Here is a 25,925-nt window from a genome sequence, read left to right on the forward strand (position 1 = left end):
AAGAGACTGAGTGCTGTAACTCCCAGCTCTAGCTCTAATTAATTAGCCTCACCTTGCAGAGGGTTCTGAGGAGTGTCATGATGGATTAGGAAATCATGAAAATCACATGTGTTTCATACCAGAACTAAAACAAAGATGCATGAGACCCAGGCTTTAAGAAAGCAGCACCTCTTGATCTGTGTGCAATATCAATCAGTAGTCTTCAAGAATGTGCCAGGTGGAAGCCCTCTGATAATGTAGCTTTTTATTTAGTTTTTACTTTTATCAAATGTACCTGTGCATGCATATAAAGAGTCAAGGAGATTTATAAAGATTGCATGAAAAACAGAAGTCTCCACCCTCTGTCTCTCCCGTTTCCCACTTTCTGAAGGCAAACCTGCTTGACTTTTCCAAATAATTATCTTGGTATTTATATCCATATCTCTAAATCACAAGCTTTTATTGTTTGTGACTTTCACTTCTTGAATTTTTACTTTTAAATGCTATCTATTAATTTCAACAATGGAAGATAAGAATTTAACACTCTTTCTTACCCCCTCCCAGCATCCATCACCCTCCAACTTTGTACTCCCAAATAGTTTTACATGCTTTTGATTAGATCAATCTATATGTTCACATTTTATGACCACTTAAAATGCTATTGACAGCTGAGCTATGTAGTATACTATGATTGCTTTTCATTTTCGCCACATCTTACTGTTTTCCCTGACATTAATCATAGTCTTACTGTGGGGACAGAACCCCAAAAAGCAGTTTCCAGGCTCTCAGCCTCACATAGACAGGTGCTGGCTCAGGTAGTAAATGGCCAACTGTGATTGCATGGCCATCAGCTGTGGCTAGTTGGCCGTCAGCTGTAACCAGTGAGCCATTGGCCACTAATATAACTGCTGTGGCTACGCTAGCAGAGAGAGGGAGAGAGAAAAGAAGAGAGAATGGGGGCTAGCAAGAAGATGGCGGCTGGGCTGGCAAGTGTGGATGGCGGTTTGTGGACAGTGTGGATCCAGCCTCCAGTGAGAGTATAGTGCCGCCAGAGAGAATATAGTGGTATGACTCCCCTACCTATGGCTCCGTGGGTGTTCCTTTTTGGCCTCACCATATCCTGCGTTCTTGTGTGGGGAGCGGGAGCAGAGACCCCGCAGGCCTCCCTGCATGACAAATGGCGCAGCGAGCAGGGTCTCCCTGCATGACACTTACTTTTTCCTGGGCTTAGTTTTCTATATCATTATCATCACCAAATAAGCCCCAAACTCTATTCCAGTTATGGAAATCTCCTCTCAATTAGTTCAAATACATTAGACATTCTGTCAGAAGTCACTCCTGGAGTCTTTTGAGCCATTCCAATCTTGATTGTTGGTCCCCAGGCTGGTTACATACCTGTTGTTTTGCGATTTCCCTTTACCATCATCTCGGGGATTACCTTGGCATCTGTCCCTGTTTCTTGACATCATATCTTTCTCTTTCTTGATTTATTCACTTGGTGAAACATGTCCTCCAATAGCTTCTGAGAAAGAGTAAATGGTGGATAATATTTTGAGAATTGCATTTCTGAAAATATCTTTATTCTGCCATTCCAGTTGATTAATGTTGGGGCTGGGCATAAAATTCTAGGTTGGAAGCATTTTTTTCCTCAGGAATGGAAGACATTTTTTCTTGGCCTTAATATTTATAGTGTTGCTGTTGAAAAATCCAAGCTATTCCAATTCCTGATACTTTGTACCTGTTTTTAGGCTCTTCTTTTTGTCCTAATGCGTTAATATTTCACAAGGTGAGCCTGTGTGAGGGTCTGTTTTTATCCATTGTGGCCAGCACCTGAGAGGTTTAACTCTGTTGACCTCAGTGAGCTATTGGATGATTCCTTCCCTTCTGTTCTGTTTTTTTTCTGTAACTCCTACTCCTCAGTTAAAGGATGTCCTAGTCTGTTCCTCTAAATGTCTTATTATTTCTCTCTTATATCTCTGTTTTACTTTCAGGTATATATATATTTTTCAACTTATTTTTTGAAACTTTTACTGAGATTTTCATTTTTACTTCCTACTTTTAATTCTCTGAAGTTTCTTATTTTTGTATTTATCTTGTTTGTGTTTCATGTATACAATAATCATTTTTTAAAGGTTTCATCTCCCTACATTATTTAGTTGTTGTATATATGCTTGTTGTTTTGGCCTCTTTCCTTCCTATTAGATGTCTCCTTCAGATGTTGGTAATCTTGGCTATCTGGTCATATATAGGCATAGCGTGCTACAAAGCTGATGGGAAGCTCTGTGTGCAAAGCAGGGCTTGTCAAAGTCTGAACTTCATTCACAGTGGGGTGATCTGGCTAGGTCATTTCATAGGGGAGTCCCTGATGTCAGTCCCTGGGTTTTTTCTCTGAGGTTGGCAAGATTCCCCAAAGGTGTCTCTCCTAATTAGGAGGGCAAAATACAGTGGGGTTAATTTCAACATTGTGTGAGCTTTAATTTATTCACCCTGTTTTCAAGACATTTTTTCCACCTTGACTATTCTTGTTGTTTCTCAGTGCAACAAATTCTTGTCTTAACCACTTCAGTGGATAAGTTTCCAGTCTTCTGCCACGATGGTGGAGAAGATGGCGTCTCACTGCTTCTTGAACAAGCTCAACAATCCTCTGGATTTTATCCTCATCATTATCCCCGCTTCCGGAGGTAACTGGTACTACCAGTTCTTTGACCTTTTGGGGATTCTGTGGTGTAAATCAGATTGCCTCTCAGCTTTTCCTACTTTCTTGGGTCTGCTAAGTCATTAACACTCCCCCAGATGCTTTTCAGTTTCTAAATTGTTGTTACTGTTTCTCTTCTTTGTTTACCTTTGTTTTGTTTAATCACTTAGTTGTCACTTTAGTGGTTTCTGGAGGGAGTGGAGGCAAATATATGTATATAACCAGCTATCTTTAACTGGAAGTCCTCTAAGTAATGTGATGTATTTTTTAAAGAAAAAAATAGAATTAATGTTCTACAGAGTAAGCGTCCCCTCTGTGACTGACATACATAAAGTTTAGGGCCTACTCTAAGTTACTCAATTAAAAGAAAAATAATACCTTTGTCAGTTCTTTCCAATATATGACCTGTAGGTTGAGTCCTTGATTCATATCACTGCCATGTTGGCCAGGTGTCCTAAGGAAGTCCTATGCCCTTGGGCCCCTCCCAGCAAGAGTCTCAGGAAAGAGTACAGCCTCTTATTTGACCACTCCACCCTGTTCCCCTACAGCTGACTGCTGGGTAATAACAGAGCGGTTACAAATGGGAGGAGAGAGCCTAATTGGAGATGGAAGAGGAGGACCTGAAACTAAGAAACCACCCCTTTCCCTACCTAGCGGCACAGCCATGGAATTGCCCCTCCGGCTGCCCCCTTCGACCTTTCCCTGGTCTCTGTCACGACTCTGGGACAGAAGGGGGGAGCACATCCTTCATTAGTCCACTAAGGACCCTCCAGCCTGTGGGGTCAGGGACTAGAATTCTGCCAGGTCACTATTCTCAGAAGCCAAGTGGATGACCACATCCCTACAAGGAGATGGTTTAATCTACCTCACATTTCCATCGCTTTTTTGGAAGGGGAAAAAGAAAAAGAGATTTTAATGTTTTTAAAGCTAAAAGCTCCCAAAAAGGTCAATTCTTAGTAGGGGAGTTTACATGGGGAATTTCCAACTACCTACCTACCTACCTACCTACACACCTACCTACACACACACACACACACACACACACACACACACACACACACACTGCCTTCAATGCTTTTAGTTAGGGCAAATGAGATCTAAATGAATATGAGGCAAACCTGAAACAGGAAAGAATCCTCAAAATGGGAATTGCATAGTTTCAAGAGGGTGTTTAAGGAGGGGTGGGAAGGAAGACCCTTAGCTTGGCAGGCATGAATGAAAGTCTGAATTAATTGACTCTATGTAGTCAGGCCTCAGGATTGTCATATGTTTGCTTGTTAAAGTACCACCTGGCTGTCTGGTATCTTAGGCCCCTCATCCTGTACATTTGTTGGCTAGCTGTGTCCCAGTGATACCTCTGACTCCTAGGATTATGGCTCCAGAACCAAACCTTGCTGGACTTATTATTTGGATGATTCACACAGAAACATCTTGCCATTCTCTGCTTGGGTTGTGGAGTACTGGGGACCTTTCCCTAATGGGGACCTTCCTTTCCCTTTTTCTTCCGGCTCACTCCCGTGTTTCGAATTCAGATTTCTATCCCTCTGTCTGCTGTAGAGCTGAAGGGCTCAAAAACTGGAGGAATTCCTGGGAGTGCTTGGAAGCTGCTCAGGCCTGGATGTCAGTAATGATGTACTTATTTCAGCTCCTCCGACAAATGCTGCAGGCTCCATCCTGCTGTGAGGTCAGGGTGAACTTCTTTCAGAGCCAACACCATTTTCTGCATGCATGTCTTTATACGTAATTTTCAGTAAGGCTTTGCAGGCAGCTGCCTTTCTACATAGGATCAGCTGCCGGAAATGCAGGAAACCACATAGGCCAGAAACAAAAAGACACTCAAGGTATTGTTTAGAGAACACATGTAAGATGTTAGAAACCACAACATCCTACACCTGTAGCAACATCTACTGCAGATGGGTATGTACTTTGCAGTCTGTTGCAGACTTTAATGCGTATTACTTCTAAGAAACAAACTCAGGCTGCCTCTCTGCCAAGTTCCCTGCTGTAGATGATTACTCCTGAAAGGCCACATACAGTACAGCTTTATTACCTCTGGAGCAAAGAGAAGACTTCATTTGCAAGGGATTGTCCCAACTCAAGCCCGGGTCATCAACTGAGTTTTCTGTCAGAGCAGTTTTGGCCCCAGAGATTCTGCTTGCTCTTTCAAACTAAACAGGAAACCCAAACAAACTCTATAGGGCTTATGCGTAACAAGAAGCAGACTCTGCCAGTCACTCACTCACTCACTCACTCACTCATTATTGTCCCAAAGTAGCACTTACTACCTCAACATTAGTTCTATGAAAAACGCATTAGCTCTGTTAGTTTTAACTGCCTCTGAATTGTGTTTCTGAGGCTGGACCCAGGGCCCAGTGATGGACTCAGAGAACTCATTGTGCAAAAGGAAACTTTCCACTGACTGGGGTTTGAGCATCTTATCAGAGATTTTATCTTTATTACTTTCCTATGTAAACCCAAGCTATAAACACCATAACCGTTAAGAGTTTCATTGTTCAGAATATATGAATGTTCTCAGAATTGATGACTATCCACAATTTGCGGCAATGTCTAAGACCATAAACTCTTGTGTGGTATGAGAACCAGAGAGGCAGTGAGGCTGGGAGCAGCAGGAAAGTTACATAATGCCGACTGACTCTTAGGAAATATTTTAAAGTTAGGGACTCTTTGGGGATTTTTTTCATTTTTGTTTTATTTTGTATTGATTCTTAGGGTCTTTCTGCCTAAGCCAACTTCTAAACAGGGATACTATAAAGGCTTAGTGAAAGAGACCCTGGAAGCTTTTCTATTAATTTTGTCTCTGGCTAACTTGAGTACCTTGAGCAAGTCTATCTGATGGTCATTTTTCTGAAATGGCACTTTCCCTATTCCTTTCAGAATTGCAGTGAAGACCAGACATGTCTTCACTAAATATAAAGTGATGAACAAATGTAAGGTCCCTTTTAGCCATTAAAGTTAGGAGGAGGTTTATTCAATTACGTGGTATATTAATTTATCTATTGCTATGTGCCAAATCACCCCAAAACTGAGCAGCTTAAAACAATAAACATTTATTCTCTCAAAGTGTCTGTGAGTCAAGAATTCAGGAGTGATTAGGTGGCTAGTTTTGGTTCCCAGGGTCTTTCATAAGGTTGTAGTCAAGTGTTTATCAGGGTTGCAGTTATCTGATGGTTCGACTGAGGTTGGAGGATCTGGTTCCAAGATAGCTGACATACATGATAATTGGCAGGAGGTTTTAGTTTCTTGATACATGGGCCTCTCCGTAGGGCTTCTTCAGTGTGTATGACATGGCAGTTGGCTTCCCCCAGAGTGAGTGATCCAAGAGAAAGCAAGGAAGAAGCCATGATGTCTTTTGTGACCTAGCCTTGGAAGTTACACATTGTTATAATATCCTATTAGTCACACAGGTCAGCCCTATTCATTAAGGGAATGGACTACACAAAAGCATGAATACCAGGAATTGAGGGCTGCCTTGGAGGTCAGTTACCACAAATCTGAAGTATTTTAACAAATAACTACTGTGTTTCCCCGAAAATCAGACCTAGCCGGGCACTCAGCTCTAATGTGTCTTTTGGAGCAAAAATTAATATAAGACCCGGTCTTATTTTACCATAAGACCGGGTCTTATATAATATAATATATTAATTTAAAATTAATTAAATATTATATTATATTTATATATTTAATGTAATATAATATTTGTATATATTTAATATAATATTATATTAATTTACATTTAATGTAAGACCCAGTCTTATCTTACTATAAGATATATATATATATATATATATATATATAAAATAAGATATATATTATATTATATTAATTTTTGCTCCAAAAGACTCATTAGAGCTGATTGTCTGACTAGGTCTTACTTTCGGGGAAACACAGTAAGTGGATTAAACGTGGTTAAGTGCATGTTTGAACTCAGCATATTGTTTCCAAACATTTTCTCATGCCCCATTCACAAAAGTGCCTATCATCTGTCTGAGCATTATTTGACAAATCCTGAGCATAGAAGCAGAGTCAAATACTCAGACTTTAGTGTCAGAGAGAGATGGGTAAAACTCTGACTCGTTCACCTACTTGTTTGAGCCTATATCTCCTCATTTGCAAAGTGGACACAATATACTTATTTCACAGGCTTATTGTAGCCATTCATTAAAAGACCATAGGATAGTACCTAAGTACTCAGTCAATGGTAAGTATTTTTATTAATTATTATTGTTTTACCATAATACAATTAATCTTGAGAGATGAGCACAGGTACACAAAGTTTGCATTCTGACACTCACATAACAAGAAGTCTGGATATTGACTAGTTTCAGATTTGATGAATGCAATGGCTCAACGACATTCTCTTCGTCTTTCTTCTCTGCCATCCTTGATATTTGGATTCTCTTCCTTGATAAAAAATAACTGCTGCATCTTGGATCATCATATTCTTACACAACTACATACAAATTAAGTCCCTTCCTTATACCTTTTATGAGGTGAAAAAAATCTTCCTATACCCCTAGTAGACTTTTCCTCAGATTTAAGTGTTTTGAGTTGTGTTACATGCCTATTTCTAAGTCAATCATTGGCAAGGGGTAAGGAATTACAACTTGTTGGCTTAGATTAATCAAGGCTCCACCTTGGGACTGGGAAAAGGCTTGGCTTCCCAGAAGCACGTGGCTATGCAGTGCCTTAAAAAAATAATATGAAAGAAGGAAGGGGATGGCTGTTGGGTGGGTCAGCAGTGTCTGTTGTAGGGTACATGGAGATAAAATTTTGAGAATTTTTCATGTCTGAAAAATATCTATTCTATCCGCACACTTGATGAGTAGTTCAGAAGGACGTAGAATTCTAGATTCAAAATGATTTGTCCTTACAATTGTAAAGGCATTGCTCTATTTTCTTTTTTATTCACAGTGTTAGTTTTGAGAAGTTCAATGCCATTCTGATTCCTGGCTTTATTAATAGGTATGGAACCAGTTTTTCTCTCTGGAAGGGTTTTGGGGTTTCTATTTATTCATGAGTTTCTGAAATTTCATGATTATGTCTTTTCTTGTAAGTCTTCTATCATTCTTTGTGCTAGGCACCCAAATAGGACCTTTTAGCCTGAGAAATTATTCCAGTAAGTTCTGGGAAATTTTCTTGTACTTTTTTTTTTTTAATTCCCCTCTCTATTATCTCTGTACTTTCTTACTGGAATTCAATTTGAATTGGATTTCTTATGTTGATTTTCTAGTTTTCCTCTCTTTTTTCCCCTTATTTTCCATCTCTTTTTCCTTTTGTTATTTTCTGAAAGATTTCTTCAACTTCACCTTGACTCTTTTACTAAGTTTATTTCTGCTGCCATATTTTTATTTATTTGTATTTTAAAAATTGAATTTATTGGGGTAACTGGTTAATATCTCAGCTACCATTTTTTTAATTTCCAAAATTTCTTTCTTGTTCTCTTAATATTTCTTTTTTAGATCATCCTTTTCTAATTTCATGGATGGAATATCATTTCTCATCTCTCCAAGGATTTTACCTGGAGGATTTGTGTGTGTGTGTGTGTGTGTGTGTGTGTGTGTTTCTTTAAAATTATCTCTAATTTCTCCTAATTACTTATTTTTTCTTTTTGGTTTTTGTCCTTTGTTAAAGGTTTTCCTTAAAATATCTGGTGATTTTTCTTCACTTTCTCACATGTAAGAGAAAAAAGCACTTCCCCCCACATTGCTATCTACCAATAAGGTATAATAAATTGTAATATTAGAGCAGAGAGGAATGCCACATTATGACATGGTGCACCAGGTGAAATTAAGAGCAGTCATTGCTAACTAACATTTATTAGTGCGTGTTATTTTATTTAACCCTCATAACTCTGTTCTGTATTATTACTATCCTTATTTCACAGGTGAAGAAAATGAATCTCGTAGGGTTAAACAACCTGTCTAGGGGCGTACAGCCAGAGAGTGGTGAACATAAACTCTTGGCCACAATACCATCCTGCCTCTTAGTTGGTGAACTTTGTCCTTGGCATTGGCCCACCTCCTCTCTCTCTTTCTCTCTTTCTGGCCCACCTTCCAGTGGTGCTTTTGCTCCCTGATTCCTTGGTACCCTCCTGTTTCCTTAGGTATCATCATTTTGTATTGGTCCCATTCCTATTATTTCTCAGAATCCTCTGCCCTCCCACGTTTCTTCTCCTTTTCCCTGTGTCATTTCTCCTCCAATCAAAATTTCAATTCCTTCATTGGTACTATCTCAATTTGGGTTCAGAGGAAGAACAAATCCTTTCATATAATTTAGAATGAAGCAGGAATGAATGAGGGAAGGGTTAGTACCTCTACCCACCACCACCACTCTTGTTATTAGCATTTTAGAGAGGGCTGTATTAATTCTAATTAGTTGTGGAATCAAAAGAGGTAACATTTCTTGATCTGGCACTGCACTGTGAGTTAACATAGATAATTGGTCTTAGTCATTGTTCCCAAGGGGTCAAATTTCAGTTGAGGAGATAGTTTACCTAAAAAGATAATACATCATAGTTTACTTGTGTGCGTTCTTTGAGAAACTTAACATCTTAAAAGTAATGACTGCTTGACTTCATAAAGGCAACTTGACCTTCTAAGAACAGTGAGATTTCAGAGGAAGGTATAGTCTCAGACATGGCAGCCAGGTCTGCAAAGGTTAGAAGTGCCTGTAGGATGCTGGAGGGGAGTGTGTGTGGAATCTAGACAAGGGAAACTGATGAATAAATAGGGGGTGGTGGTGGTTAAGAGAGGTGACCTAGTGCTGCCCTTACTTAGGTCACCAGAAGAAAAAGGGTGGATAGCAGGGCCCTCCACTTCTAAAAGGCAGTGCTCTTTGAAGCAAGGGTGAGGAGATGGAGGAGGCAGCAGTCCTACCAGTTGCTCCCAGTTCTTAACCTTTTTGGTTCTTAGCAGCAAACAAAGCTGCAGGGAAAGAGGGCTTCTTCAGAGCATTGCTCTTCTGACCTTTAGAGTGTTTTAAAATAAAAGTGCTTTCTTTTAATACATTTGAAAAATCTGGCTGGTATACAATAAATCAATGCCTTAAGCCTTACCAGCTTTGAGCTTACTCATTTTTCTTGAACCAAATTCCCCACAGTGTTTAAAAAGCAACAAGAAAGCAGAGCTGTCAGCCTGGGAAACCAATCTTCTAGACTTTGAGATGAAGTAGTAGATTGACTTTTATTCAAAACAAACGACGAATTCATTTTTCCACTTATCTTTGGCTTTCAAAACCCAGCACCCAGCCACAGATTGAAAATGCCTCTTCTGGGTGTTGGCTTTCCAGACACTTGCTTCTGGAAGGGGTGAACCATTCTCCTTCCCCTCGGGCGCACACTCACTCATGGGGGGGACCCTGCTCCTCCGTAGTCAGGATGAACTGACTCTGGGGGAAAGGAGAACTCAGACCCCCAAAGCTCCACAGCCCAGGGCGCCTCAGAGGCACCGAAGAGCCGCCAAGCCACGACCCAACGACCTGTCAAGCACTCCTGGCCTGTGCTGCTAGGATGTGAAATGTGGGGTTTGTGCTACAAAATAAAAGCAGGACAGACACATTTTTCACAGATCAGCAGGTTTCCCTGAGGCAGGCCTGTTGCCTCAGGAGACAGCGTAAGGAGTTGAGTGGAGCGCTAAGGGCGGAACCGCGTGGGCCTCGACTTCCCCGGCCTCCAGGACGCCAGGCGGCCTGTGCCCTCGTGTAGGTCCCTCCCGAGAGGCCCCGGGCTTATTTTCCACTCGGCTGCTTCCTGGCCGAGCTGTAAACCCAACCTGACGTGGGCTCATTAATTTGGCAGCGACTGGAAGGCTGGGCCTTGGCGACGCACCCAGGAGGCCTTTGTGCGCCCAGGGTCAGGTCAGAGGGCAACCGAAACACGGCTGAACCCTGCACGCGCTCCCGGGCGCCCGGCCCGAGACGCTTCCTCCGCCCGACCGCCCCAGGACCCGGCCTCCTGCCCGGCAGCCCCGCCAGCGCGGTTTCCGGAGCCCGGGAGCGCGGTGACCCGGGCCCTTCGCGGCCACCGACCGGAGTGCGGGAGTAGGCGCAGCCCGCCAGGCCCTTTCTCCTCTACCCCTGTCCCGCATTAGTCAGAGGGTCCCAGATGGGCTGGGCCGACACTCTCTGAGGCCTCCCGCCTTGGAGATTCCGTCCGTGGGGTGCAGGCCCCGCCCTGCCCACGGCCTCCCTGTGGTCTCCGCGCCGCCCCAGAACCGAGGCGCCAGATCCGCTGAGCTGCGGCGCGCGGCCCTCCCGGCCCTAACGCGCCGGCCTCGTGCCCGGTCCTGGGGCCACTCGGTAGTTTTCTTGAGGATTTGGGCCAGGTATCCCGGTCCTCGGCGCCTCCAGCGCCCATGTGGCCGGGCCCCGTGCTGTGCATGCAGACGGGGCAGCCCTGACTAACTCCACCAGGATGGATGGGCAGCCTGTTAGCCTCCGTTTTCCTGCTGCCCCGGGCCGAGGCGGGCCTGCCCTGCACCTGGGGCGGGGAGAGGAGGCCTTTTCTGCCCGGTCAGTCTGCGAGATGGGGGGGGGGGGGCGGAACCCCCAGCGTGCTCCCTGGACCCTCCAGGAGGGCGACAGCCTGCTGGGTTTTCTTTCTCTTCCCCAGTTTTCTCGACAGGGGGGTTCAGGCTCGGAAGCCCTGGCGCCCAGATCCCCCACCCACGGTTCTGTCCTTCACAAAGGCCTGAAACCCGGCGGCAGGGAAGGGGAGGGGGGCTGTTCTGGTTTTTACAAGTGGCTCCAGCACAGATTAATTTTAGCAAGTTTCGAAAAAACAAAGCGGCCTCCTTCTGTGCCTTTAGGTGACTTTTGTGACATTTAGCAGCAAAGAAAACTATTTCCTCTGCCATTCAGAGCTAACCACGTGTAATTGGCCTAGAAGTCTGTTGTATTTTGGGGAACTGTTTGCGATATCCCATCTGTTTTCATCTCGCGGTTCAAACGAGTCTGTGTTTACCCTTCTGTCGGGGAAATTGGTTTACATGCGCAGCAATTTCTGTGCGACACCGAAATATTCCCTTGAACTAATGCTACGGGTCCGACAGGCTTTGTACTGCTAATAACCCTCCATTACGTCTGTCAGGAGACATTTACACAGCCTCATGGCTGGTCCCATAAAGGAAATTAAGATTCTAGGTTTATCTTAACTATTTGAAAACTAATTGGTCCCTGGCAATGGCCAGAGACACAGACGCACGGGTCGGGGAAGGTGGCCGAGCGGCCCAGGAGCAATCCGGTCGCAGGGGTAAAGCCCCGGCGCGTTCGGGCTTTGGTGGGGTGGCTCGGCTGACACTGAGTGACCGCCAGCAGCTCCCTTCCTCCCGCCCCGCTGACGCATTTGCGTCTCCTTTCTCTGCACCGCGATGGAGAGCTGTGGGCCCAGACTCCCAAATGACAGATGGCACAAACGTAGAGAGGTTACGCGAGCCCAGCACGGATGGGTCTCTGGCCCGGCATGTTTTAGCAAACTGAGAATGGATAGAGGGACAGGTCTCCTTCCCAGGACTGGGGACACGGAAGGCGCCCCTGCCAGTGGGGCGTGAAGCGCTGGGCAGACGCGGTTGCTGGTGGGTGGCAGTCTTGTTTTGGCCCTTGGTGAGGGGCTGCCAAGGCCCACCCGGGGTGAGGAGCCGGGGTAGGTCGCTCCGCACTCCCAGGAGTGTGAGCTAGAGCCGCGCCCGGGCTGTCCTGGGGCTGAGTAATCGGAGAAATTGCTCTGAAATCGTGTCAGCTGCCCTGGCTGAGAGGCCCGTAATCAGCCCCTGGCATGTGTGCAAATGCTGATTTTGCGGGTGTTACTTAATCCATGCCGGCAGTGAAACGCCTCCGGTTGGTGGCAGGCTCACCTCCCCCCATCAGGCTTCTTCACGGTCCACTCTGGAGAGTAGACCCTGTGCCCAGGACAGGGTGGGATGATGGGTGAGGGTGTGCGTCTGATGTTGGGGCATCTTTAGTCCAAGGATTGGGGGCTGGAAAATGAAGGTGCCGACAGTCACATCTGTCGCCTTAATTCAGGCTATTGTCCCAGGGTCCTGGTAAAAACTAGCCATTTCCTCTGCATCCCATGCTAACGTACTCTTTTGAGGGGAGGAACAGTTGGTAGAGAAAACCATAATGACTTATATACAGTACCAAATGTAACCAAGGCTGTATTGGTGAAGGTGCAAAGGGAGCAAGTCAGTGGTTCATTTAAACCTCAATACTAGAAACGGTCACAATTATCCGTGGGAATCCATAAGATGAGTAAAGGAACTCCCCTACAAAGGAAGACCCAAATTTCAGTCTTAGCAGTTAGAGAAGTAACCTTAGCTAACTCCACTAGGGTAGAGGCCTGCTCCCGGATAAATGCAGGAAAGCAAAGATCTAAGGCCAGAAGCTCTCTCCCCACAGATAAAGTGTCCATCTTTTCCACAGGTGGAAGGAAATAAGCTCCTACACACCTCCTCATGCTGACCAGCCCCGAATTCCCTCCACTACCCTCAATTCCCTGTTTCATTGGACTTACGTAGATACTTGCAATGAGTAATTTTAAAAGTCAAAATATTCTGGGGGTGTGTGGGTAGGGGTTAGGGGGACGGGAGAAGGAGTGAAAATTCTAACCTACCCCACCTGTTAAAGCTCAAAAGCAAATAATCGATTAACTCATGACACCCCCTCCTGCCAAAGAATGAGAATTTAGATTTACACAACTATTTGGATATAAGTCTGAATTACAAGGGTCAATCTCTGTTTTCAGATCCTTGAGTATTTTGTTTTACGATATTTTCAATACTTCCTACTAAAAACAAATCTACAGAGAATGGGGAAAAAAAACCCAACTCTAGAAGCTAGGTTTAGTCAGTTAGATTTGTCCTGAAAAGCAGTGAGTTTAAGTTTAAGCTTCTACTTTTTATTCATGGTCAGCATAGCCATAAAGTGTGAGGAAAGACAACAGAATTGTCTAGAGTGCAGTGCTCACATTATCTGGGCAATCAGAAAAATGGTGTTTTAATTTAACAGGGTTTCTTAGTGGAGGCTGACTTTGCCTTCCTACTTGTCATTCCTGATGTTTTTTCTTGTGAACTTCTTACCCATCTAGTACAACCGACCAAAACGTACACCAAAGATACTCCTCACACAATTCATTTTTGAGAGACCGCTATTTACTTATCACTGTACTAGCAATAAGGAAGGGTACAAAAGGAACACGTGTTTCCTGCCCTTTTGGAGCCTCTAATTTGTTTGGGAAGAAAAGCCTTAGAAAACTTAGGATATTCATGTCCGTTAAGGAGAGGGAAGGGCCTACACAGTATTGCTGAGGGAACAGAGTGAGGAAGCCACCAGCTTCTTGGCAGCACAGTCAGAGCATGAGGAACGGTAGAGGTCACAGGAAACTTTTCTGGGTCACCCAAGTAGTCTTCTGGTTACAGAGAAGAGAAAACTAGATGAGACTGGGAAGCCAGCATCCAGATGGGTCTGGCTCAGCTTTGTGTTTCTTTTCCTGCCCCTGCAGTGGGCACCAGAAACAACTGAAGGGCAAATGGTATATGTTATGTGTGTGTGTGTGTGGGGGGGATGCGGTGGAGGAGGGAAAGGTCAAGCACATTGTCTGATCATTCTCTACCTGGGGTGAGGTTAGGGAGCTCCATTTTCTGCCTGTTGACCCAGCGCTCTTGCCTTGCTATTTGTATGAATGTGATGTGCTCACATGTAATCTCAGGAAAATAAACTAACTGGATTATGAGCTAAAGAATCATGTGGCTTTTTTTTTTCCTGCTAGGATCTCAACAGCTGTTCTAGAACAAACATTGCCCAACAAGACTGCCACCATCACAGGATGAATCTAAAGGACTTAATTGCCTGTGAGTAATTTACAGAAAGTACTTGAAATTTTGTATGTGATTAGAAAGAATAACCATGGGGGAACAGCTGCTGTATTTCTAGTCTTTTTTGAGACCATTTTTACCTGGTTGGTGTTTGAAAGCAAAATAATTCTTTCTGCTTGAGAAAATTGTTTGATTCTGTTACTCCACATGCATTTGGCAGAGTTAAAAACAAATCCGGGTACAGTTGCTGTTTTGATTCTAACGGTCCTCTCCCCCTTCCCTCCCCAAACGCACACTCTGTTTGGTTTGATTTTTCAGACCACACACACACAGGGCTGAATGTTCCATAAGTGATCATAGTCTTATCAATTCCATAGTGGGCAGAAGACTTGCTCTTTGACCACCTGCCTCTTCAATAGCACTGTACTGTGGGCAGAGGTCCCCCCCTTTCTTAATAACGTGGGATGTGGTAGGTGACTTTTGTGGCCCATCTGCTTTGTCATTTAAAAGGAAGCTCATTGAAGTCCAGTTGGTCTAAAATCTGCTTTCTTCAGATCTTGCCCAAAGCTGATAATTGTAATCATCCATTATGAGGCTTTGGTATTGAATCTGCCCAGGTCCTGCACCAGTGGACAGGGCCCAGGCCAGAGTCAGCCCCTCTGTTAGGGCAGCTTGAAAGAGCCTAGAGGAGCCCTGCAGGTGAGATGTGGCTTGGCACCCTCTGCATTCACCTCCCCATCTGAAGGCTGAAAGCCTGCCCTAAAATATCTGAGCCAAAACACACATTTTAAAACTTTTGTCAACCTGTAAACAGTTGAATTTTTGCCCATTAATGAAAATATTCAGCTCCCCTCCACGTATGTATTCATTTGTGCATTGAAATTTTGCCCAACATGCAGAGCATTTGGCAATCAGTTTCTTCTCTTTGAAAAATCACCTACGTGAGTTTCCAGGGATGACAAGGGAGGCCAGGATGAAGTATACACGCAGCCAGTGAAGCCCCCAACTAGGAGAGGCCATGCTCCTGGCAGAGCAGTGGACGGAGTCTGTGCAGGGCGTGGATGAGGAGAGAGAGGAAGAGCGGGTGGGCAGATGATCCAGAAATTCTAGTTTCTAATGTTTCTTAGCAGGTTCTGGCCATGATCTTATGGTGGTACACTTTCAGATATGGTAAAGATCATAGATATTAGATGAGAAAGAATAAAAGGACCACTTTTTAAAGAAAAGCAACTTAGAAAGAAACAATTACCATCCATGTTTAATTCTAGTAAATAATGATTATACATAAATAAGACATAACACTACAGTAATTCCCAATGTATATATGCTTAGTTTTTTTTCCATTTGTATTTCTTCCATCTAGATAACTAGATAAAATATGAAATCAAAGCCAGCATTCACTATTTATCTTATTATTCATACACATTTATTTTTTTTCCCCTTAAAATGTACTGAAGTTTTATTCTATGGACTTCTTTTTAGGCATAAAACTCATTTTAGATTCTGTAAAACACTTTCAGTTGTTTCTTTAGCTGAGTTAGCTTTGCCCGTTTTTCTAACTGTGCTTTTATACATTTATTTATTTTTGTGATTTATAAAAATGTCCTCATCATTTTCATAGTCACCCTTGGGTGCATGGGCAATGGTTTAGAAAACTTCCAAAATATGGTAATAACACTATAGCAAAACACCATTACAGCAACAGAAAACACAAACCCACTGAACACAAGCCCAGAACAACATTCCTCCAACTGTCTGGGGAAAATAAACCAAAAAGAGCTATCTTTCATCGTGCCTGGAAGGTCAGCTAACCAGGGCTCTCAGGAGAACAAGAGGAATGGTATTTTACGGAGGAGCGTCCCTTATAGAAGACCCTCTGCTTTCAGTTCCCTGGAAATGCACTCCAGGGTGGGTTGTGGATGTTGATCTCATTCGAGAAGAGAATGAAGTAACATTGAGCTTGTCCCACCTTGTGTAGACGTCTGGTGTTCCATGGATGAATAAAAACGTATGGGCCCTTTGAGCTAATAACCACTTTTTTTTTTTAGTTATTTCTAAAAGGCTGGAGGAGAGATTGGTGTTTTGTGTTGCAGTATCGTGATGTAGACAGATTTTGAGTCCCAACTGTGGTTTTTATTAGATGTGTGATCTTGGGCAAGTCCCATAGCTTTTCTTGAATTTAAGTATTTTTCCCACTAAAATCAGAGACAACAATGGTTGGCTGCTTCACTGAGGTGCTATGAGAATTAAATGAAATAACATATTACAGCACCAATTTCATATATTGGAAGTGCTCTATAAATGCCTATATTGCTATCTGGAGTTTTTCTTAAGTCTGAATCATCAGAAAACATTGCCTGGACTCTCTCCATGTGTTTATTTGGGTGCACGTAGCATTCACCAACTGTGAATCAGATCTGAGTGAATGTCTGAAGTAACCAGAGAAGGGAAGGGTATCCTAGTCTGAGGGTGGGGCCCCATGTTGCACCCCATCTGACAGACTGGGGCAAACAAATAAAAACCTAGTCACTGGGAATGTAACATGGGTTCTGGAAGAGCCTGGAGTTAGAGAAAATGTAATGGGACAAGAGAAAAGGGTAGAGGGGTCATGCGTATGTTCAGTTGAGTTTTGCCAGCCATGTCAAGAGGTAGTATGGAATGATAGTTATTGTGATGGTTATAAGGGCCCCTGCTTAGAACAGTGCTCAATACGCTGGGTACTGGTAGTGTCAAGAGGCAACAGAGATTCGATATAAACCCATGACTCTGAGAGCCTGAATCTGCTTTTACCACTTATTGATTGGATGACCTTGGAAAGTCCCTGTACCTCTGTGCCTCAGTTTCTTCATCTGTAAAACGGGGATGGTATACTTCCTAGGGTTGTTGTTATGACTAACTGAGTTAATAAATGGCAAGTGCTTGGAACAGTATCTGGCAGGTAGCACATATTTGCTGCTGTTATTGTTGCTTTTATTATTATTATTTTATTATTATTGCAGGCAAGCTGGCCCCTCCCCTTTTGAAACCTCCAGCTCTGTAATGTAGATCACCCCACAGCTAACCTGAAGCAGATGACTCTGCATCACTGGAGATCTTCCTGTGATTCTCCCCAGTACCACTGGTCATGCCTACACCATCCTAAGGTCACTCTTTAACAGTCCTCTAGGAAGAGACACCTTTGCCCCTGCCATCAGGTTATCCCACGCCACAACTTCAATCTAGCTTTGGATATAGCCTTATCTTTCACTTGTGATTTTTTCACCATCTTCAGCTCTTTTGCTTGTGTTCTTCCTCTTCCTTCTGGTTCCTGAGTGTGACCAAGTGTTCTCCTGTATCCTATAGACTCTGAGGGGGTCTTACACTGATTGGACCAGGGCTGCTCTTGGTCTGGATGAGTAAGTGCAACAAATAAAAACCCTTGGAGTCAAAGATGGACTCGAAGAACAGTCTTGATTTCTGATTTTTATAAAAGGAAATGAAAATGGAGCATCAAAAAATTGAATGCCTTGTTGGTTTGTAATTAACTCAATAATCCAATTCTTCTTGTTATTATAGATCCAGAATGATACCACCATTATTAAGAATGAAGAATAAATACTGATGCTTTCCCCAAACATTGCAGGACTCTGCAGTTTCTCTAAAAACTTCTTTCATTTTAGGGGCGGACTTGAAGTCAACAGCGGGAGAAGCATTCCTAAGCGGGCCTTCTTTGTTAGACGTCTGAGAGTCAGACAGGGGTCCTGGTCTTCCTTCACGACGGACATAGCAGAATGAGTTGGGCATGCTGTTTTAGACTGAGCTCTGCAACTCCGGATTGTGAGTAGTTTAATTGATACCCTCCATGTAGCTTTGCTATTGACATTTATTAGCTGAGAGTGTTGCTGCCAACACAGGTTTTGAGTAGATTGTGGTATAAACAGATTTCCTCTTTACACATTCTAATCAGCGCAGAAGGACTGTTTTTATTGAAACCGTATCTCAGCCTAAGTTTCTCCGCACATGTAGGCACACATGTACAGAGTTTAAATTGTATTTATGGTTGGTAAATGTTCTAATTATGGGGCTGCGTGTGTTCAGAGAAGAAAATTAAATCGGCAAACATGGGAGGCCAGGACGCCCTTCCGCTCTGGTTTGGGTTCTTTATGGTCTTTAGGCGTTGAGAGATCAATGCTGTGAAATGGTGGGTGAGCATCCAGGCAGACATTTGTCTCTTGGCTGATTTATAATGTTACCTATAGAGCTTCCTTCCTCCTTGATAAGGTAAAGTTTGATTTCTTATTGCCTGCTTTATCCCAACACATCACAGAGCAATTTCCAACAAACAACTCTTCTGGGTAATGTCCTGGGCCTCATTTTCCAGGGTAGAATATGTGAAATGCTAAAATAAAAATGGATGTAAATGACATTGCACCCACCAGCCCAGTCCCATGCTGCTGTCCCAGTGATGACAATGAGTAAATTGCTGTTCATTAAGCAGTGCCCAGGCTTCTTTGGAACACACCTGAGGAGGGGAAAGCATCCCATCTTCCCAGCACCACTAAAGAATGAAATCCTGGATGCAGCAGATCAATGGCTACTAAAGGGTTTTGAAAGCAGCTGCTGCTGTTGCTATATAGTTAGCTCAAGGAGGATTGTTGTTTGCAAAATGGGCAAAATATGCACTCCAAGAATATGTACAACATAATCTAGCCAGGTCTACCCAACCACAGTAATTTTGCTGCTTCAGGCAAAATGCCTTCCTGGCGTAGGTTTGAGTTGACAGATTACTGAGGGAAATTTTTGTCTCGCCCACACTCCCAGATTATCCAGCTTACTTTTTAACACACCACTCAGCCCTCCTCCATGCAGACTATGTGGTATAGACCTGGCACCCTAAACTGAATAATCTCTTTGCTGACAGCTGAAAAGTAAAGGCATCTGTGGCAGTCAGATGGGTTGCCTCAGGTTGGCTCCAGATGTCAAGTTGATTAATGTTGGAGTGAGAGCTGCCAGCAGCCAGGCCGTGTGCGTGCACAGATTCCCAGGAAACAATCCTGATGGTTGTGGCATCAGTGAGTAGTGGCATACGCACAGACACTGACCAGATACCTGTCCTTCTGTATCAGCTTCGTGGGATGCCCAGAAAATTGGGGACTCTGCAGGATACAAAACCCAACACAGAAAAATTTTCAGCCATTTTTTTTCACGTTTCCTAAGACAGGGAGTTTGTTCCATTAAATTAACATCAGTATTTCTATGCAAAGAAGCCCATGCCAGGAAGGCTCCAGTGGGAAAAGCACAAGACAGAGTTAGGATCTTGGTGATGATCAAACAGCACATTTATAAAGTACTTCTGATTTCCCAAAGCACCTTTTCTCCTCACGTTTACTCCTTTTCTCACTTTTCGCTTACATCCTGTGAAGGAGGTGACAGGTGTGGTCATGTACTCTGTGGGGATAAGGTGCCATCGCCATTCTCCATCCCCACAGGCCACTGTGAGATGGATAGATGAAAGGTCTATCGAGGTCATGCCGTGTGGCCAGCATGAGAACTGCAAAGTCATCAGCCGCCACCGCTGCTCATTCCCGTGGACCAGTGTTGCTCAGTGTGGTCCCTGGACCAGCAGCAGCAGCGTCACCCCAAACCTACAAGGTCAGACCTCCAGGCGCGGGGCGCAGCCGTCTGGTCTAAGAATCCCATCAGGTGATTCTAATGCGCCCTCAAATTTGAGAACCACGGGCCGGGCCCAACAGTTGCCAGCTCAGGTTTTCTGGACCCTAAGGCCCACGGGACATAATGATGAAGCCCTATGAGCTGTTTTCAAAATTTCATGAAACTTAGTGGAAATCATACTCTTAATGTTTCTTTCAAAAATTACATATTTCATAGCATATAGCTGATAAATGAAAGTTGGGAAAGGAAATTGTTTATTAACCAATGCTGTTTGGTATGCTTTCATTCATGCAACAATTCATTTAGGCATTTATTGGTTATCTTATGTTCTGTGCTAGATACTGGGAGATCTAAAGACGAAAATGTCCCTGTTCTTGAGATAATTACAGGCTTGCGAACAGATCATTGCAATACAACATAATAGGTACTGAAAGGCAGATTTAAACAGTACTGTGATGGAAAAAAAGTCTTTTGAAAACCTTGGGGAAATAATCTTCATACTAGGCTATGTTGTTACAAGGCTTTGTGCTTGAACTTGGGCGGCTGGGATGGGAGCGGTGGGATGGCATGACAACTCTCAGGTAGAACTCTGCTCCTCCCTCCTCCTTGCCCAGCCACTCTGAGTACTGAGACCAGGAGCGCACTGCTGGGCTCTGGGTTTGCCTCCCTCTGGGAACCTCCTGCCTTTTTCCTGGGCAACAACATTTGTGCTGTTGAGAAGCACTGATGGAGCATTTGAAACAGGCTCACAGAGGCTCTGCATTAGTGAGGAGAAGTCGAAAATAAGATCTTCAACATGTTCTCATAGACCTGCCTCATCTATTCTTATAATGGCAATTACTTAAAAGGCACTTCTCTGTTTAACCAGATACTTGAAACCAAATGAAATGTCTGCTTGATTCAGAGTCTGTTTGGAGAACATTTCAGTTTCATTTGAGTACAATTACTTTCAAAAATACATAGGTTTAATTTCAGTGTGACTATTCCACAGGCCTTTGTCTTTAAAAAAAAAAAATCCATGAGTATAAGTTTGTGTTTCAGGGGAAAAAAAAACACCTACTCTCTGGGTTGTTTGCTTTCAGATTACACTAAGGTTTGTCGGGTTCGCAGCTCGCGGTTCTAGAGCCCCAAGCTAAGCAGATGATGGGCCTGCCTCTGTGCTTCCTCTCTGTGCTTCCCTTCTGTCTGTAATTCCACTTCGGAATGTCTGTGTGCACCAACTATCCCCTGTATAACTGAAACAAGAGGAAAGAGAAGGGATAGGGCCTAGAGGTTAATACAAGGAAACTTCATATGTAACAACTAAAACTTATATCGAGAACATTAGCAATTTTTTTCTTCTGTGGGGGGTGCTTCTAGTTCTAAATGAGGTGTTAGTGTTTGTGGGGTGATAACCTTGTCCCATTGAATTATGATGAAAAAACAACCCTGTTGCCTGCACAGCCCAAAACAAACCTCAGAACCGCTTAACTCATCCGTCAAACAAATTGTAATTTAGGAAATGCAGGACAGAGAAAAATGCACAAAAGAAAAGGAGATTTATTTATTTGTACAAAAGTAGAACGACAGGCATTTGAGTGGATCCAAATAGCATGTAGGGAGAAAAAAAAATGTGATTCATTGCCAGCTATTAAATCTTGTTTATCCTTCTTTAAACTAACCAGAAACACATTTTGGAAAAACGCTGGTTAACAGTTTAAGCATTGAAAGCCTCCTGTTGGTGCTGCCTTTGCCTCCCCACCTTCCAAGAGGCAGATGAAGGGTGAGGCAAGCAAACATTGTTCCAAGAGTCCAGGACAGCGGATGGATTTCCAGTCCTGCCTCCGAACTCACCCTTAGACTCTGGGAGAGTGCTTTCACTTCCTCAGAGGGGGGTGCTCACCTCTTGGCAGCGGCAAGAAGGTCCATTTTCACAAGGTGGTTTCAGACGAAAGGCCCTGAAGGATACAAAACATTACTCCAAAGACACAGTCACTGAAGAAATGATGCGTCCTTTAGAAAGTAGCATTTCCCTGATAATCGTCATTATCAAAGTATCTCCCAGCCTAACAACTGCCCTGGTCAATGGTGACTCCAGACACAGCTATGTGACTGAAATTCTTCAGGATACTTCACAAGAATCTGAAAAATTAGCTGAAATCCCAGTACCCAGTGGAAGAAACCCCTCCAGGCTACAGTGCTATGGTGGCCCTTTCAGGCTGGCCCTGTGCTCTTCCTGCTACAGGGCCCATGAGAGAGTAGCCTTTTGTAGCTGCTTCCACTGCCCCCCACCCCCCACCCCCTGGCTTAACTATATTAGTTTAAATATTGGTTCATCAATGCCCTTAGAATTAGAGGAGACTCTACCTACCACAGACTCTAAGGATTCACTTGATTTAATTAATTACCAAAATACGAGTATACACATTTCTGAAAGAAGCCATCAGCATCTTTTTGCTTCCCACGAAAATCCTACCATGAGGATTATCTAGGATGTGTGGTCTCAGTAATGTCTAGAGAGGGGACTCTGCTGAGTTTAAGAGAAGGCCCAAGTGGACTCATCAGATCCAAAGCACTACTCTCCCCTCTTCCACTCCCACTGCTGTGGTTTGCTGACTTTCAAGCATCAGAGAGCTCAGTGAAGCAAAGTACGCTTTGTCTATGCCAGCTTCTGTCCTTGTTTTTCCCTCATAACCTTCAACTTTTCTCTTTGCCCAGCACATCACATCCCCTTACATATTTCTCTTGCTGTTATAAATTCCTTGAGGACAATAAACGTGTCTTGTTCATTTTCATATCCCCTTCTCTAGCAGAGCACCCACCACATAAAGTTGGGCATCAAAAAACAGTGCTTAAAATGGGTCCTCCTGTGAGCAGGTGCAGTGCCTTCTTACCTGCTAGCATGGTGAGCCACCTAGGCTAGGTCTGCACAGGTTCAAGGTGCAGGTTAAGGCACATCTCCCCAGATAGCTACCTTAATACCCAGTATTAGCAAGCCTGTCATTCCCCCCCCCTTTTAATGAACTATAGAAGCATTTCAACCTTAACCCCCACCACAACAAAAGACAGCCTTCATCATCATCATCTTGTGGATGTCCTCAGCATCTGCACTTTTAGGGTGAGAATCCATTTGAACTAGTACAACAATACCTGTGGGATTTATCTGATGAGAGGGACACAAAAAAGTCACAGAGAAACAAGCTTAGATTAGAAGAAAGGTGTGCCTTCTTTTCTGGCCATTTGCCAAGGCCATTTACACAAGAAATGAAGAGGATGGCAGAGCATCATGTTAGTTCAGAAATGTCATAGCATGCATTCTTCCAGAAGGTGCAGGTAGCATCACTAAATTCTTCTTGTCTCAGAAGGAAAATTTGGGCATGGAATGGGCCAAGGCAGAATGTTAGTAGGGCATCCAGACTAGCAGTTCTCTGAACTCTCACCACAGAATGCAAGGGTAAAGGGAAGAAAGACTTTAAAACGTAAATAAATAAAATTTCCAGGTACTATCGACTGAATGTTTGTTCCTTCCCAAAATTCATACATTGAAACCTAACCCCGATGTGATGGTATTAGGAGGTGGGGCCTTTGGTAGGTGGTTAGGTCATGAGGGTGGATCCCCCATGAATGGGATTAGTGCCCTTATAAAAGAGGTCCCAGAGAGCTCCCTCACCCCTTCTGTGCTGAGGACACAGAGAGAAAATGGCAGTCTGCAACACAGAAGAGTGCTTTCACCAGAATCTGACTGTGCTGGCACCCTGACCTTGGACTTCCAGTCTGTAGAACTGTGAGAAATAAATTTCTGTTGTTTATAAGCTACCCAGTCTGGGGTAGTTTATTACCGTGTTTCCCCTAAAATAAGACCTAGCCAGACCGTCAGCCCTAATGCATCTTTTGGAACAAAAATTAATATAAGACACAGTCTTATTTGAATATAACATAAGACCGGGTATAATATAATATAATATAATATAATATAATATAATATAATATAATATAAAATAATCTACCAGGTCTTATATTAATTTTTGCTCCAAAAGATGCATTAGAGCTGATGGTCTGGCTAGGTCTTATTTTCAGGGAAACACGGTACAGCCGCCCAGAGTGACTAAGACATCAGGGTAGTACTTAAAAAAGCTTACCAACTCTGCACTTATTCAGCTGACTAGCTGACCCATGTTTTGGTGCTTCTGAGAAGCACAGAGTTAGGTGGAATGTGGATTCCACAGGCTCATGAGAGGAGTCTGCTGAGCAGGAGGCAGTGGGAACTCCCTGAAGGAGTCCTCTGACTCTGGCTTGGCTTCCTTTGCCACATCACCTTCTACCTCCTCTTTCCAGGGAGACTGTGGTGCCAACCACCTTCCTGCAGGCACCAAGGGCACACGTCAAACCATCACATGGCAGCCTCTGTGCCTAGAGCTTCGTATCCAGAAGCATGGCTGCAAGGACAACACTGTGGTCATTTTGCCCCTTACTGCACTGAGGACAGAATTTCAAGAAGTAAAGAAGTCTGTGACCCAGCAGTTCCACTCCTAGGATATACCCAAAAGAAATGAAAGCATATCTTCACATAAAAACTTGTGCACAAATGTTCACGTGGCAATATTCATAGTAGCCAAAAAGTGGAAATAACCCATATGGTCATCAACTGATGAGTAGCTCAACAAATATGGTATTCTAGACACTGGAATATTATTCAGCCATAAAAAGGAATAAAGTACTGATACATGCTACAACATAATGAACCTTGAAAACATGCTACATGAAAGAAGCCAGATGCAAAAGGTCCCATATTGTATAATTCCATTCAGATGAAATATCCGGAGTACAGAAATCCATAGAGACAGAAAGTTGATTGGTGGTTGTAAGAGGCTGGGGAAGGGAGACTGGGGAGTGACTACTAAGGGTATGGGGTTTCTATTTGGGGTGATGGAAATGTTCTAGAATTAGATAATGGTGATGGTTACTCAATATTGTAGGTATGTTAAAATTCACCAAACTGTAACCTTTAAAACGGTGAAATGTATCACAATAAAAAAAGTGCAAGTAGTACAGAAGGAATAAAGTCAAGTTGCCAGGGAGCAGCAGCCCTCTTCCCTTTATTCTCCCCTCTGAGCCAGTTGGAACGCTGTTCAAACACTTGCATAGCCCAGACCTGCGTTTTGAACTGTTCCATCGCTCTTCCAGCTTTTCTTCTACCTTCCACCCAAATCTCTGCACCGCTAAAGTGCAGGCCAGCGGTCCAGACTCAGGTGGGTGTTCAATGCCAAATATTCCTTGTTTGCCTGCGCTTTGCATTGGGTCTTTGGGGCCTGGTTGATCTAGACAGAGATCTCTGGGAACACTGCTCCTGTGAGCTGCTCCCTGTGGGAGCCGGATTTCTCAAATGCTGGAAAGCAGCAGGGAGGCTGGTTTAAGAGACTGACTGATAAACGAGTCTTGGCAAAATGCCAGCTCAGGCAGTCCGTTCTTTTTTGCTGCCTGATTTCTGCTGTCATAAGACAAAGCCTTGGGGTAAAGCCTCTATTCTGGGGGTCCTGAGGATCCCTTGATTTGCTCTTCTCTTCCCGTCCCCTTCTCAGCAGAGTCACCACAAACACGTCCCTCAGGCCCTTTGTATGGAATCCACACATCTATTTAGCTACAAGGGTGAAGGTTTCTCAGGGTACAAGCCTCATCAAAGTGGCAGCTCCTGCACTCACAGGTCCCCTGGATTTCAGGCCTCATGCTGCTCCCCTCCCCCCTCACTTCTCATACATGACTTCATGCTCTGTTCTCTGGGTGGTGACATTCTT

The sequence above is a fragment of the Rhinolophus sinicus genome, linkage group LG03, assembly GCF_036562045.2.
Source record: "Rhinolophus sinicus isolate RSC01 linkage group LG03, ASM3656204v1, whole genome shotgun sequence".
Taxonomy (NCBI): domain Eukaryota; kingdom Metazoa; phylum Chordata; class Mammalia; order Chiroptera; family Rhinolophidae; genus Rhinolophus; species Rhinolophus sinicus.